The following is a 12,899-nucleotide window of genomic DNA, read 5'->3' on the forward strand; positions in this document are numbered from 1 at the left end:
ACCGCCTTGTTTTTCAAACATTTAACCGGACCTCCCCGCTTTCCCACCCCGAACCCTTCTGCCGCTCGCTTCTGGCATCCAAACGCATCTGGGCCAGGCGTGGAGGCGCGAGAGCGGTCCGGGCTTGCGGACAATTTTGCAGAATGGCGTGACCTGAAACTGACGAGGCGGCATATGGCTGGTGTGCCCCTGGGTTAGCTCTACGTGCCCTCCGGATTTTAATTGAGGCCACTGAGTAGGTTCACAGGATGTCCGCTGCTTCCGAAGTTTGTTTCGTGCTCGCAGTAAAGGGATGTCTTTTTGTTGTTGTCAGTTTTGCTCGTACATGGTGCTTTTTCGGCGTGTCTTGTCCATGATCAATATCCTAACTCCATTTTAAACCAAGTCCTCCAGGAAATAAGCGAGCCCCCACCCAAGTCGTTTCTTTCCCTGCCAGCCAGCTTGGGCCTCTTAGTTTTAACGCTGCAGGCTATCTTTGTGATTTTTTGAGGCGCAATTCTGGGTGAACAGAAGGATGGGCAGGACAGATCGACGTTTATTGAATGCCTATCACGTCCCAGGTTTTACGTACACAATGTTCGTTCATCATGCTGCCAACCTTCAGAGGGAATGGGGCATTGTCTACATTTTATACATAAGGTAAACGACCAAAAAGGTTTTAATAAGTTTACGTAACTGGTAGTTGACGAGTCAGGAGTGGAACCTAGGCTGTGGAATCCAGATCTTTCCACAGGCTGCCTCTACCAGGCGGAAGAAACTTCCTCTTCTGTCATCATCCCTCCATTGTAGTCTTGCTCCTTTCTATAAATATACCTGGCGCTTTGCAGCACCCACCCTGAAAACGAACCCAGCACCCCTGCATTAGCAGAGAGCTAGGCCATCTGTACAAGCTTAGATTACATCCTTGGAATAGAGAGGCTGCCTTGTGGTCACCAACAGGAGAAGGAGGTTGGGTCTTTTTTACCATTACTCGTCCTTTGTATATGAACATGATTGCAAGCTTTGAAGGCAAGACAGAAACAGGCATTGAGTATGCTTTTATGGCTAGTTAGTAAAGAATATAGTCAGCATGGCCATTAATAGTAGACTTGGGGGAAAAAAATTTTAGAACACCTGGTGATACAGTTAGTTCCCTGGAGACACATGTCAAGTTTCAGATCAAAATTCATCTGTATCAACCTGAGGCATGCTTATCACCGTGGCTGTTTATTAAGTAAATGCTGACCAGTTCTCTAGTTTTTTTGTTTTTTTTTTTTAAATCAATGTGAATGGCCTGCTTAGAACTTTAAATTCCTTATTTTGTGCCCTGAGTTTTTTTTTTTTTTTTTTTTTCTGCCAATGATTTAGTCATCTGTTTGCCAGACACTTAATCTTGCAGTGTCTGCTTACACAGAGTGGAATGTCTACTTTGCATATTTACTTGACTGAGGGGTCTATATAAATTAATGTATAATATTTTTTAGAAAGGCAAGTTATTTAAAAATGAAGTTCCACTGCTTTCTAGACTTACCATTTTTAGTTGTATTTAGAGTATATCAGGAAAGTGAGGCAAAAGAAAGGTGATTCTAAAGGGACATATTAAGACTATTTAATATCTATTCTAAATCATTGACCTTCAAAGTGTGTATTCTATTGGTTTTAATAGCTGAGCAGTAAAACTTAATGAATTGGAAATTCACGGGACAATAAAAATGGCTAGCTCTTTTAAATCATAGACTTTTTAGACAAAGGGACATTTCTTAAAATGAATTAGTGACTACTTGTTTCTTTTACATTTTAAATAGGCTTAAATAAATGTAGCAATTTAAAGGGGAGGCAAGTGACAGGTAAGGTGGATCAAGTCTTAGATAGATACTGAAAATGTGCTATGGCCGTTATTTAGCTTCTATTTCTCCCCTGATCTCTTTCTCAACATTTTAAGATGAAAAAAGTGTGAGGCAGTTGGGGATGGTTTGAGCATGAAGATTTGGGAGATATTTCTTTATAAGTCATGAATAGAAACACTCTTTGTAGGTTCTAATCCCACCCTGGTCACTGTCTCTAAAATGTGCTCCACACTACAGGATTACATTTGAGGTCATTTCTAAAAGTGTTGGTTAAACACTTTTAGGATTGCATGTGGAAACAGCAGGTGCAAAAACCATGGCTGCCTGAAGCATCATCACTGCTGTGTTGAAGCATTTTCTCGAGGAAGCATTTTCTCGAGGAACTTAGGACTGTATCAGCTGAACTGTCCGCATGCTCTGGTAGCTTGCTAATGAGCCTGAGATTCGTGCCACGTTCATGGTCAGCTCAGAAAGCATGTCACTAAAAACAAGTTGCAAGCCCCAAACAAGGAAATTTGATCATTAGGCAGAATTTTTTTTTTTTTTAAAGATGGGGTCTGTTCTGTTGCCCAGGTTGGAGTGCAATGGCATGATCTTGGCTCACTGCAACCTCTGCCTTCTGGGTTCAAGCGATTCTCCTGCCTCAGCCTCCTGAGTAACTGGGATCATAGGTGCACACCACCATGCCTAGCTAATTTTTTGATTATTAGTAGAGACAGGCTTTCACAATGTTGACCAGACTGGTGTTGAACTCCTGACCTCAGGTGATCCACCTGCCTTGGCCCCCCAAAGTGCTGGGATTACAGGCATGAGCCACAGCGCCCGGCTGGCAGAATGTTAGCAGTTGGTTTTTGTTGTTGTTTATGGCTTGATTATTTTAGTTAATAGGATCGCCAGTACTGGGCAAGCTTAAATTAGTGTAGTATGTGTTAACAATTTGTAAATATAGAAGAAAAGGGGGAAGCTACATTCCCGAATTCACCTTCACGGTATTCTAAGAGAGTGACTGGCCTCAGAACTTCCTGCATTTAAAGAAACTTTCAGTTTCTTCATTCAACAAATACTTGAGTGCCTACTGTGTGCCAGGCTCTATTCTCAGTTTGGAAATACAGCAGCAAACCAAACAGGGCTTAAAAATCAATATGCTTTTATGAAGCCTCGTTTTTATTTACTCCCTTTTCTACACATGTTTTCAGGAGTTGTATTCAGTCAATAAATATTTGCCTACTGTGTGCACTCTTTTGAGAACTGTGGGAAATAAATACCTACAAAGGCAAATGCACTCTGAAGACAGGATCTAGATGAGAGATATGGAGTGGGAAAATTAAATGGCGTATAAGGAATATACTGACTTTAGGCACCATAAAATTTAGGAATGTGGGAGATATTTGTGGGTTAGAGAAGTAGGGGGAATAAAGGAGGTGTGATTGAATCAAGGAAATGTAGAAATAGTGTGTGGGTCTTTTTGATACCATTTAGGATATACATAAAAATGAAAATGATTTGGGAAAATGACTTATTTTTAATAGTTTATAGGAATATTTTAGGCTGAAAAGAGTTTGACAAATAGTGAAAAAACTTTTGAAAATTATGCTTAGCGATATGTGGGAAATTTTAGAAAATATGAAATAAATTTTGTATGAAAATATGTAATATTTTGGAGCTTTATAATATGTCTCCTTGTGCTTCTTAACCAGAGAAGAAAGCTCTATTGAAAACACCCAACCAGAAAAAAGGTAGCTGACTTAGTTAAATAGAACCAAACTGAAAAATATGACCAAGCGTCTATTTACTGGGACTTTTTAAGAGTCGCCCTGCCGGTTTTAAAATCAGGAGGGAAATTTCAGAAGTTACCGTTTTGTTTCTCCTGTGTGTGTTCATTCTTCTAACATCTGTCCATGTTTGTTTCTTTCTCTTTGTCATAATGCTTTTTCCTTATACTTTTGGTGGTTTTGAGAAAAATTCTCATGCAGCATAAAAATTATACCGAATTACATTATTTTGAAAACACATTAATTTATATTTTTATCATCTCTGAAATTGGGATGCATTTTATTGTTTTTATTTTTATTTTTGAGATGGAGTTTCACTCTTGTTGCCTAGGCTAGAGTGCAGTGGTACGATCTTGGCTCACTGCATCCTCCGCCTCCTGGGTTCCAGCGATTCTCCTGCCTCAGCCTCCCGAGTAGCTGGAATTACAGGTGCCTGCCACCATGTCCAGCTTATTTTTTCTATTTTTAGGGGAGACAGAGTTTCGCCATGTTGGCCAGGCTGGTCTCGAACTCCTGACCTCAGGTGATCCACCCGCCTCGGCCTCCCAAAGTGCTGGGATTACAGGCATGAGTCACTGCTCCCAGCCTGGGATGCATTTTATAGTAGATAAAGTGTGCCATATCTATTAGATAAAAAAAATATGACCATACAATTTATGGGAAGAAAATTCTGTTTTTTTATCTGTTAGATAAAAAATATGTCCATACAAATTATGGGAAGAAAGATCACTGGATTTATGAAGAAAACTGAAACTTTTCTAACTCTATTACTAGATAGACAGCTTACTTTGAGTTTCAGTTTCTTCATGTGTAAATTGGTAATGATATTTTTCAGTCTTCCTTCATGAAGCTGTGTACGGATAAAATCAGATAGTGTATAAATGCTTTGGATGTATAATAGAAATAAGTTGTTACAGCTTCAGGTGGAAAAAGTTGAATTTTGCTGAATTTATAGACTTGGCTGCTTCTTTGCAGCTATTCTTCACAGGTAAAACTTGCGTAAAGAAAATGCATATAAAACAATATTTTGTTTCTTTTAGCTTGTAGTGATCAAGATTAAATGCAGAAGCACAGCTAAATATTTTAAAGCATGAAAGTTAGCATTAGGTTAAAAAGTAGTAATATTAAGTAGGAATTACTTTTATTTATCCACTGTAGAATTGGGTATTTCTTGTAATATCCTTTTTTTTCCCCCATTATTGGCCAACCTTTCTAACATGTCTGTGGATTTCCTCTACCCTTTCTCTTGAACAAATATACTTCCTGTAAAATTGTATTACAATTGTAACTGGTTGGGGTTATTTGTGAGTCTAATGTAAGTATAAGATGTGCCCAAGTTATTTTCTTTCTGTTCTTTATTGTAATCATGAATATTAATTGAACATCAATAGCAGTGAACGAAACCCCAATGGCGTGCCTTCATGGACTTTACGTTTATGGGGGCAGACAGATGTTAAGTAAATTATATATCATATTAGAAGGTAAATAAGTGCTATGGAGAAAAACAAAGCAGAGTAAAAGGAACGATGGGTGGGGCAGTGGAGTGGATGTGGGAGGATGGGTACACAGCTTCACATGTGGTGGTCACGCTTGGCCTGCATAGAAAGAAAACAGTGTAAGAAAGGTGTTAAACTGTTCTTGCATTGCTATAAAGAAATACCTGAGACTGGATAAAGAAAAGAACTTTAATTGCCTCATGGTTCTGCAGGAAACATAGTGCTGGCATCTACTTCTGGTGAGGGCCCCAGGAAGCTTACAATCATGGCGGAAGGGGAATGGAAGCCTCTGTGTCACATGGGGAGAGTGAGGCAGAGGTGCCAAACACTTTTCAAACACTTTAAACAACCAGATCTCATGTGAACTCAGAGGGAGGGTTCACTTATCACTGAGGGGATGGTGCCAAACCATTCATGGCAGATCCACCCCTACGAATCACCTCCCACCAGGCCCTACCTCTAACATTGGGGATTACATTTCGACATGAGATTTAGAGGAGACAAATATCCAAACTATATCAAAAGGCTTAAAGGAGATGAAGAACAGTTATCTGAGAAAAGTGTTTCAGGTAGAGGAAATGGTCTTTGAAAAGATCGTGATGGAAGAATATTTCTGCTTTTTTTTTTCTTTTCTTTTCTTTCTTTCTTTCTTTTTTTTTTTGAGATAGGGTATTGCTCTGTCACACAGTGGCATGATCTCAGCTCACTGCCGGAGAGCTGTCTCCTGGGCTCAAGTGATCCTCCCACATCAGCCTACCAAGTATCTGGGACTACAGGCATGTGCCACCATGCCTGGCGAATTTTAAAAACTATTTTGTAGAGACAGGGTCTGTGTTGTCCGGGCTAGCACTGAACACCTGGCCTCAAGCAATCCTCCCACCTTGACCTCCCAAAGTGCTTGGATTACGGGTGTGAGCAACTGTGCCTGGCCAGGAGGAGTATTGCTGGTTTATGCAAGGGACAGATGAGTCAAATATGAGTGTGACAGAGCAAGCAGGCAGTGCAGTGTAGGAAATGAGGTCAGAGAAGTAATGGGTGGACCCAGGAGAGCACCATAGGGACATGAGCTTTTATACCAAGTGAAATAGGGAGTCAATGGTGTGTTTAGGTTTGAGGGCTGATATAGTCTGATTTTTATATAAAAGGCTATATGACTCTTGAGTTAAGAATAGATTAGAGATGGCACAGGTGGGAGCGTTGAGACTAGTTACAAGGCTATTGCTACAATTTGCTCATGAGATGATGGAGGCTTGGATTAGTATGGTGGCAACAAAATTAAAAGAAATAGATTCTGAGACTGTTTTGGAGGTAGGGCGACCTGATTTACTGAAAGAGACAAGTCACAGATTACTTATGATTTGTGGCTCAAGGAACTGGCAGGATAGATTTGCCATTAACTAGGATGGGGAAAATGGTAGGTGGAGGAGGCTTTGGGATGAATTAGAGGATTCAGTATTAGATGCGATGCCAAAGAAACCCAAGTGGAAATGTCAGGTAGCACTTATAGTAACCACACTGTCACTCAGGGGAGAGGACTTTCTGGAGATTTAAGTTCAGGGAGCCATTTAAAGAGTTGGGATTGGATGAAATCAACAAGTTAGTGAGAGTAGATAGAGAAGGGCAGTGGTCCATGGATTGAAGCAGTGCCATTCATACATCAAGAGATGCAGGAGATGAGGAACATTCAGCAAGGGAGCCTGAAAAGGACTGGCCAGTCAGGTAGGAGGAAAATTGCAGAGAGGTTGGTGTCTCAGAAGTCAAGTGCAAACCCTTTCAAGGAGATGGGGGCCAAGAGTTGGTTCCTGAATTTGTCAGTGAAGAAGGCATTGAAAAGAGCAATTACCGTTTTATTTTTCTTATAATCCTCTGAACAATAAAGGCCATGTCCCAGTCATTCTGGCTTTCCTGCCTGCCCGCCACAGCCCTGGCATGTGGTTGGCATTTAGTCAATTGAATGCAGGAATCAGTACAGGGTTCTTCTACCCATACTTCATTTCTTGACTTCCAGAAATGCTCCAAAGAAGGAAGTGGTAGGGTGGGGTTGGAACTTTGTTGGCAGCTGTGGAAGTCACCTCAATTAGTTGGAAAGTGACAAGTGGAGGTCCCTTACTTTCAGTCACCTTTATATAATTTCCATATACTTTGTATTTTTTGTTTAGTAAGTATAAAAGTAATGGCATCATAGAGAACCATAATGAAGAAAAATATTTGCAAGAGCACTTCAGGCTTTCTGTGTCATTTGAAGAATGATCCTAAAGCAATCAAAGAACTGAGGTTTTGGCTTCAACACTCAATGTCTGGCTATTTAGCAAAATCTAGATTATTTATAAAGTTTTCACATTTCCATCCAGACGTTTGGCATCGTAGAAACACATGCTTGATCTTTTCAGAATTGCTCTTTAGTTTTCCACATTAAGCAGAAGTTCAGAAGAGAGTTCAGTATTCACACATAATTCCTCATTGTGAGTGTTGAGGCATATTGAGGAAGATAGTCTGGGGCTTTGTTTTCTTTTTTTAGGGGCAGGGTCTCACTCTGTCACCAAGGCTGGAGTGCAGTGTGTGATGATAGCTTACTGCAGCCTTGAACCCCTGGCTCAAGCAATTCTCTCACCTTCTCTCCTTCTGAGTAGCTAGAACTACAGGCATACTCTATCCTACCCAGCTAATTTAAAAAATTGTTTTTGTAGAGACAGGTCTTGCTATGTTGCCCAGGCTGGTCTTGAACTCCTGACCTCAAGCAATCCTCTTGCATTGGCTTCCCAAAGTACTGAGATTACAGATGTGAGCCATTGAACCTGGCTACCTTTGTTTTCTTTACATGTCTGTGGATGCCATATTACGTTTTGTTGGTAGAGTCCTTCTGTATCTTACTGCTGTTTTAAATTTGCTTGCCTTCCACTACCGTCATAACTTCTCTCTTGCTTTAGTGCTAACAAAACATTTTTGAATAATTTAGAACATCTAATCTGGCTTTTTCAAATGTTTTAAATTCTTTCATCCTCAAAGCAATTCACTTACCTTGGAAGAATTTTGATACTCAAAAAAAAAGGTAGTTGTTTTCACAATATTAAAATCTGCCTTTTCATCTTGTTTTTGAAATGTGGTGGATATTTGATGAAAGATTGAAGGTTACATAGACAGAGAATAATATGGAACATCATTAGGCTGACTTTCTTCCCCTCCAAATATTTTATAGATTGGAGAATTAGCATTTCCTTGTCCGGAAAGGGTAATGAGCAATATCATATGCTCTTTCATTCAACAGTATGTTTTGAGCACCTCTTCTGCTTCACAGTCTTGGCCAGGTGCTAGGAATATAAGATAACTTGGGCCTTGATTGTCTGGCGCTTAAAGTGTAGAAGGCCCATCAGAAGAATTCCAAGGATGGCTGGGAGGAGGAATGGTGGCTAATGAATAACCTCGGGTGATAATCCAGGCCCTTCACATCTTGGGATTTGTCAGCCTTGGAGTATGGACTTTATCTCGAGATCAGAAACAAAGGACAGCCAGCGTAGAAGTGACCTGATCTGACTGGCTTTAAAACAAAGACCACAATGTTAGGAATAGAGTTTAGCCCAAAGTAATAGAAACCCAGCTATCACTGCTTAAAATGGTAAGGTTTATTATTTTCATGGAAAAAGAAGTCAAGACCCAGGTAACCCAGGGCATGTGCACAATTCAAGCATATTGTCATGGGCCCAGTCTCCGTCAACTTTCCTGCCCAACTGTCCTTGGCATGCCGCCAAATTACATACAAAACTCTAGGTACCATGAATTGTTCCATGCCAGGCAGAAGATGGTCTAAAATGTCTTTCCTTGTAAAGCTTTGTCTTTTGGGGGAAACAGATCTATTGAAATATTATTGACACAGTAAGGCGAATATACTTGAAGTGTAGCATTTGATAAGTTTTGGCATATGTATACACCTGTGAACCCATGATCACATTCAAGACCTCTGAAAATCTCCTCATCTTTCTTTGAAATCCCTTTTTCCCACCCCTAAACCCCCCTCCTAGTCTGCAGGCAATCATGGACCTGCTCAGTGGTAAAACTTACATTGGTGTTACATTTAGTAACGCCAAGGAGGGTGTTTGTAGAAAAAAGATGGGACATTCCTCTGGCTCATTGATTCCATTCTTCTTTTGATGGCAGAGTAAGCAGCTTTAGGGATGTCTTTTCAGCTAAAAGGGAGTGCTCATGGTTTTAAAAACTTATTGACAAGGTGAGAATTTAGATTTGGGGTTGGTAAGGAAGGTGGTCTCAATGGTGAAGGTAAATAGGGTCAGTGCAAATTTGCAGGTATTAAAAAATTGTGATAAACACAAGGTGAAGCTTATATTAATCAGGTTACTTCATGGGTTATCGATGTTCTTGAAACAATCATATTGGCTCATATAACTGGGACATCCAATAGTTGAGTCATAAGGTTTTGTGGGATCAAGGGACTCAGCAGTCGCTTGCCCCTTTCATCTGCTTTTCAGCTTAGCTTGCCTCTGCTTGGTTTCTTTTGGGGGCTAGATCTTTCCCTGTACATGATGGCCACTGGCAGAATCAATGTCGTCCTTATAGCTTGCTAGGTCAGATGAACCTATTGTTTTTTTCCTTTCAGTATTCCTTTACCGATCTTACAGGACACACTTATTGACCCTGTTGGCTTATGGACCCATCCCTTGGATCAATCACTGTCGATAGAAGGATGGGCAACCATGGTTGGTAGGCCAGAATTTTGTGTGTCTGCTGCTGATGATGGTCAGAGGGGCCAGTCATTAATGGTTGTACTGGAAATATATGTGTTAGGTTGCAAAAACAACACATGTCTAGGACAGAGGTCATTCTTATTCTGGGCAGCAACTTTCCCAGTTCTTCTATTCTTAATTCTAGCATATCCTAGCAATTTCTTCATCATCTGCAAGGCTTAGTATAGTGGTTTAATATTTCAACACCTGCATATACTGGATTATAAAGAACATTATGCATATATCTTTCTTTGTTCTTTATTTTTATTTATTTATTTTTTGAGGCAGAGTCTCATTCTGTTGCCAGGCTGGAATATAGTGGCGTGATCTCAGCTCACTGCAATCTCTGCCTACCAGGTTCAAGCGATTTTCCTGTCTCAGCCTCCTGAGTAGCTGGGATTACAGGCACGCGCCACCATGCCCGGCTAATTTTTTTTTTTCTTTTTGTATTTTTAGTAGAGACAGAGTTTCACCATGCTGGCCAGGCTAGTTTTGAACTACTGACCTCGTGATCTGCCTGCCTCGGCCTCCCAAAGTGCTGGGATTAAAGGTGTGAGTCACCGCTACTGGTTCTCTTTGTTCTTTAATACCATTATTGTATATATCAATCCGAAAGATACATAAACACTTGTTGCTTTATGTTAAAACAATGCTGTTTGCTAGAGTGATCTCAAATATATTGTTTCTTAATTCCAAGTAGAATTTCTTGTTCTTCTATTCTAGACAACACACAGTGTGCTCTTCTGCTTGTATGTGAATGTACGTGTATGTGACAAAATTTCTGAATCAGATAAAAGTAAAAAAGCACAAAATGAATAAGCTTAACATTTTGTAGTTAACTAATGGAAAGGTCAAATGAGTAGAGGGCATTACTGATCCTTAACACATCACTGTGTGACCAAATGTCATAGGAAGTAAATTAAAGAAATGCTATTCAAATACCTGTTGATATGCCTATAAAGCAGGAACTACAATTTCTTATGCATTATAATAGTGTCTTTAATATTACATCTCAGTGTAAAAAATTTCTTAAATATATTCCTAGGCACTATGATGCAGTTCTATAGGGAGAAAAAAAGTCACATTACTCCTCACCTATAAAATGAAAGGAACAGATTAGAATCTCTAGCCAGGTACTTCAGTGCCATGGTGACCTCTCTCTCTCTCTTTTTTGTTTTCGTTTTGAGACAAGGTCTTGCTGTGTTGCTTAGGCTGGTCTCCAAACTCCTGAGCTCAAGTGATCCTGCCTCAGCCTCCCAAAGTGCTAGGATTATAGATGTGAACCACTACGCCCCACCTGTGCTGTGGTGTTCTGTGTTTGTGCTGTGAGCCCTGGCTAAAAATTTCTTTCTTTTTGAGACAGGGTCTTGCTCTGTTGCCCAGGCTGGAGTGCAGTGGCATGAGCACAGCTCCCTGCAACCTTGACCTCCTGGGCTGAAGCTATCCTGAGTCAGTCTCCCAAGTAGCTGGGGCCACAGTTGGTTGCCACGGCACCTGGCTAATTTTTTTATTCTTTTGGTAGAGACAATGTCTCGCCATGTTTCCTAGGTTAGTTTCAAACTACCTGGGTTCAAGCAGTCCTCCTTCCCCGGCATCCCAAAGTGCTAGGGTTACAGGCATGAGCCACTGCGCCTGGCCTGGCTGAGAATTTCTATGTTCCTTGCTGTAGCACCTTCCTGTTTATTCACCTTCATTAGACTCTATTCACATGTACACTTGCAGTTTTGCCATTGTCACTTTCTCTTGGGGTTTACTTGAGGAAGAAATGCTAGTTTTAGACACTTTTTATGACCAGTTTTATGATCTTGCTTTGGTGTACCTTTTCCATTACAGCTCCTTTAGTTCTCTTTTTAAAACTCTTTTAATATGATTCGTCTTTCTTTGTCTTAAAGAGAAAATGGGAAAGGTTGGTGCTTCCTTGCTTATAAAAACATTACTAGCAATGAATTAACAGATGCTGCATAATTCCTTTTTTAGCAGCATTCTGTCTCCCAAAGGGAAGGAAACTGTTTGTCATAGGTGTACATTTACTTTCTATTACAGTTGATTTCATAAGAAAACTGTTATTATAATAGAACGAAAGATTCTTTGGAGTCCCTTTGTCTAGCAAGTTCTAGTGACAAACCTAGGCTTTTTAATTATGCAATTAGAGTTAACTGTTTGAATCAACAATTTTTAGATCACTGGTTTGGAAGACCTCATATAGTCTTATTCTCTTCACAGTTACAAACCAACCATAACAAATTATTATCACTACCGAGAAATAAATTGTTTTATTATTATCTTTAAAAGTCTCCTTTTTAGTAAAGTTAAAGATACGCTGATAATCAGATCTTATTAGAGGCATATTATAAATCAGGTGTTATAATTTTAAAAGTTAACTTGGGTATTTGGGGGATTTTTAAAATAATGTGTTAGAAACACTAGTCATACACAGGAAAACACATTGTTTTTGACTTTTTAAATGAACAAATCCAACATACTTTTGGTTGTTTATTAGAAAATTGGTTAGCACAAACAAGTTTATGATGTACAGTTTCACTGTTGCTGTAATAAGTGCAAAATTTGCTTTGGATTGGACAGTTGAGTCTATGTTTTCTTTCACCTTTGGGAATGGTCCTTACAAATGAGAATGTGTATTTGCATGTGCATGTGTGTGCGTATGTGCACCTAGGAGTTGGGCATGAAAATGGGGCAGGGCAGTGTCTTGGTTCACATTTGAGACCATCTGACTGTGATGAACCCAGAGCATTGCCTTCTGTTATAAACATGTGGAGAATCAGCAACTTACTGCCTGTTGCCTTCAGTTGTATACCACCTTCATTCCCAAGCCTCCTCTTTCCTAAATAGGAACAAATTATAGGAGGGAATGTGGACTGCACTTGAATATACATAGATGGGAATCGATGTGAAATATTTGAGAGACAAGTGAGACTGTCTAGATTTAAGTAGCTGGGTTTGGGAGATCGTGGGAGCTAAGGCTGGTTGAGGAAAAGTTGAACTAATTTACAGAGGAAAGCCAAGCAGAAGAATTTAGAATTGGTGACTTAGTAAGAAGGGGGTTGTTAC

At 39.9% G+C, this 12,899-nt stretch overlaps 1 protein-coding gene across 1 annotated transcript in view; it reads left to right on the top strand.

The window, feature by feature from the left end:
- The window catches only part of TSPAN13 (tetraspanin 13), a 31,035-nt gene that overhangs the window by 787 nt on the left and 17,349 nt on the right, over positions 1–12,899 (top strand). The gene's annotated exons all lie outside the window — the stretch shown is intronic.

The sequence above is a fragment of the Macaca thibetana genome, chromosome 3, assembly GCF_024542745.1.
Source record: "Macaca thibetana thibetana isolate TM-01 chromosome 3, ASM2454274v1, whole genome shotgun sequence".
Lineage (NCBI taxonomy): Eukaryota > Metazoa > Chordata > Mammalia > Primates > Cercopithecidae > Macaca > Macaca thibetana.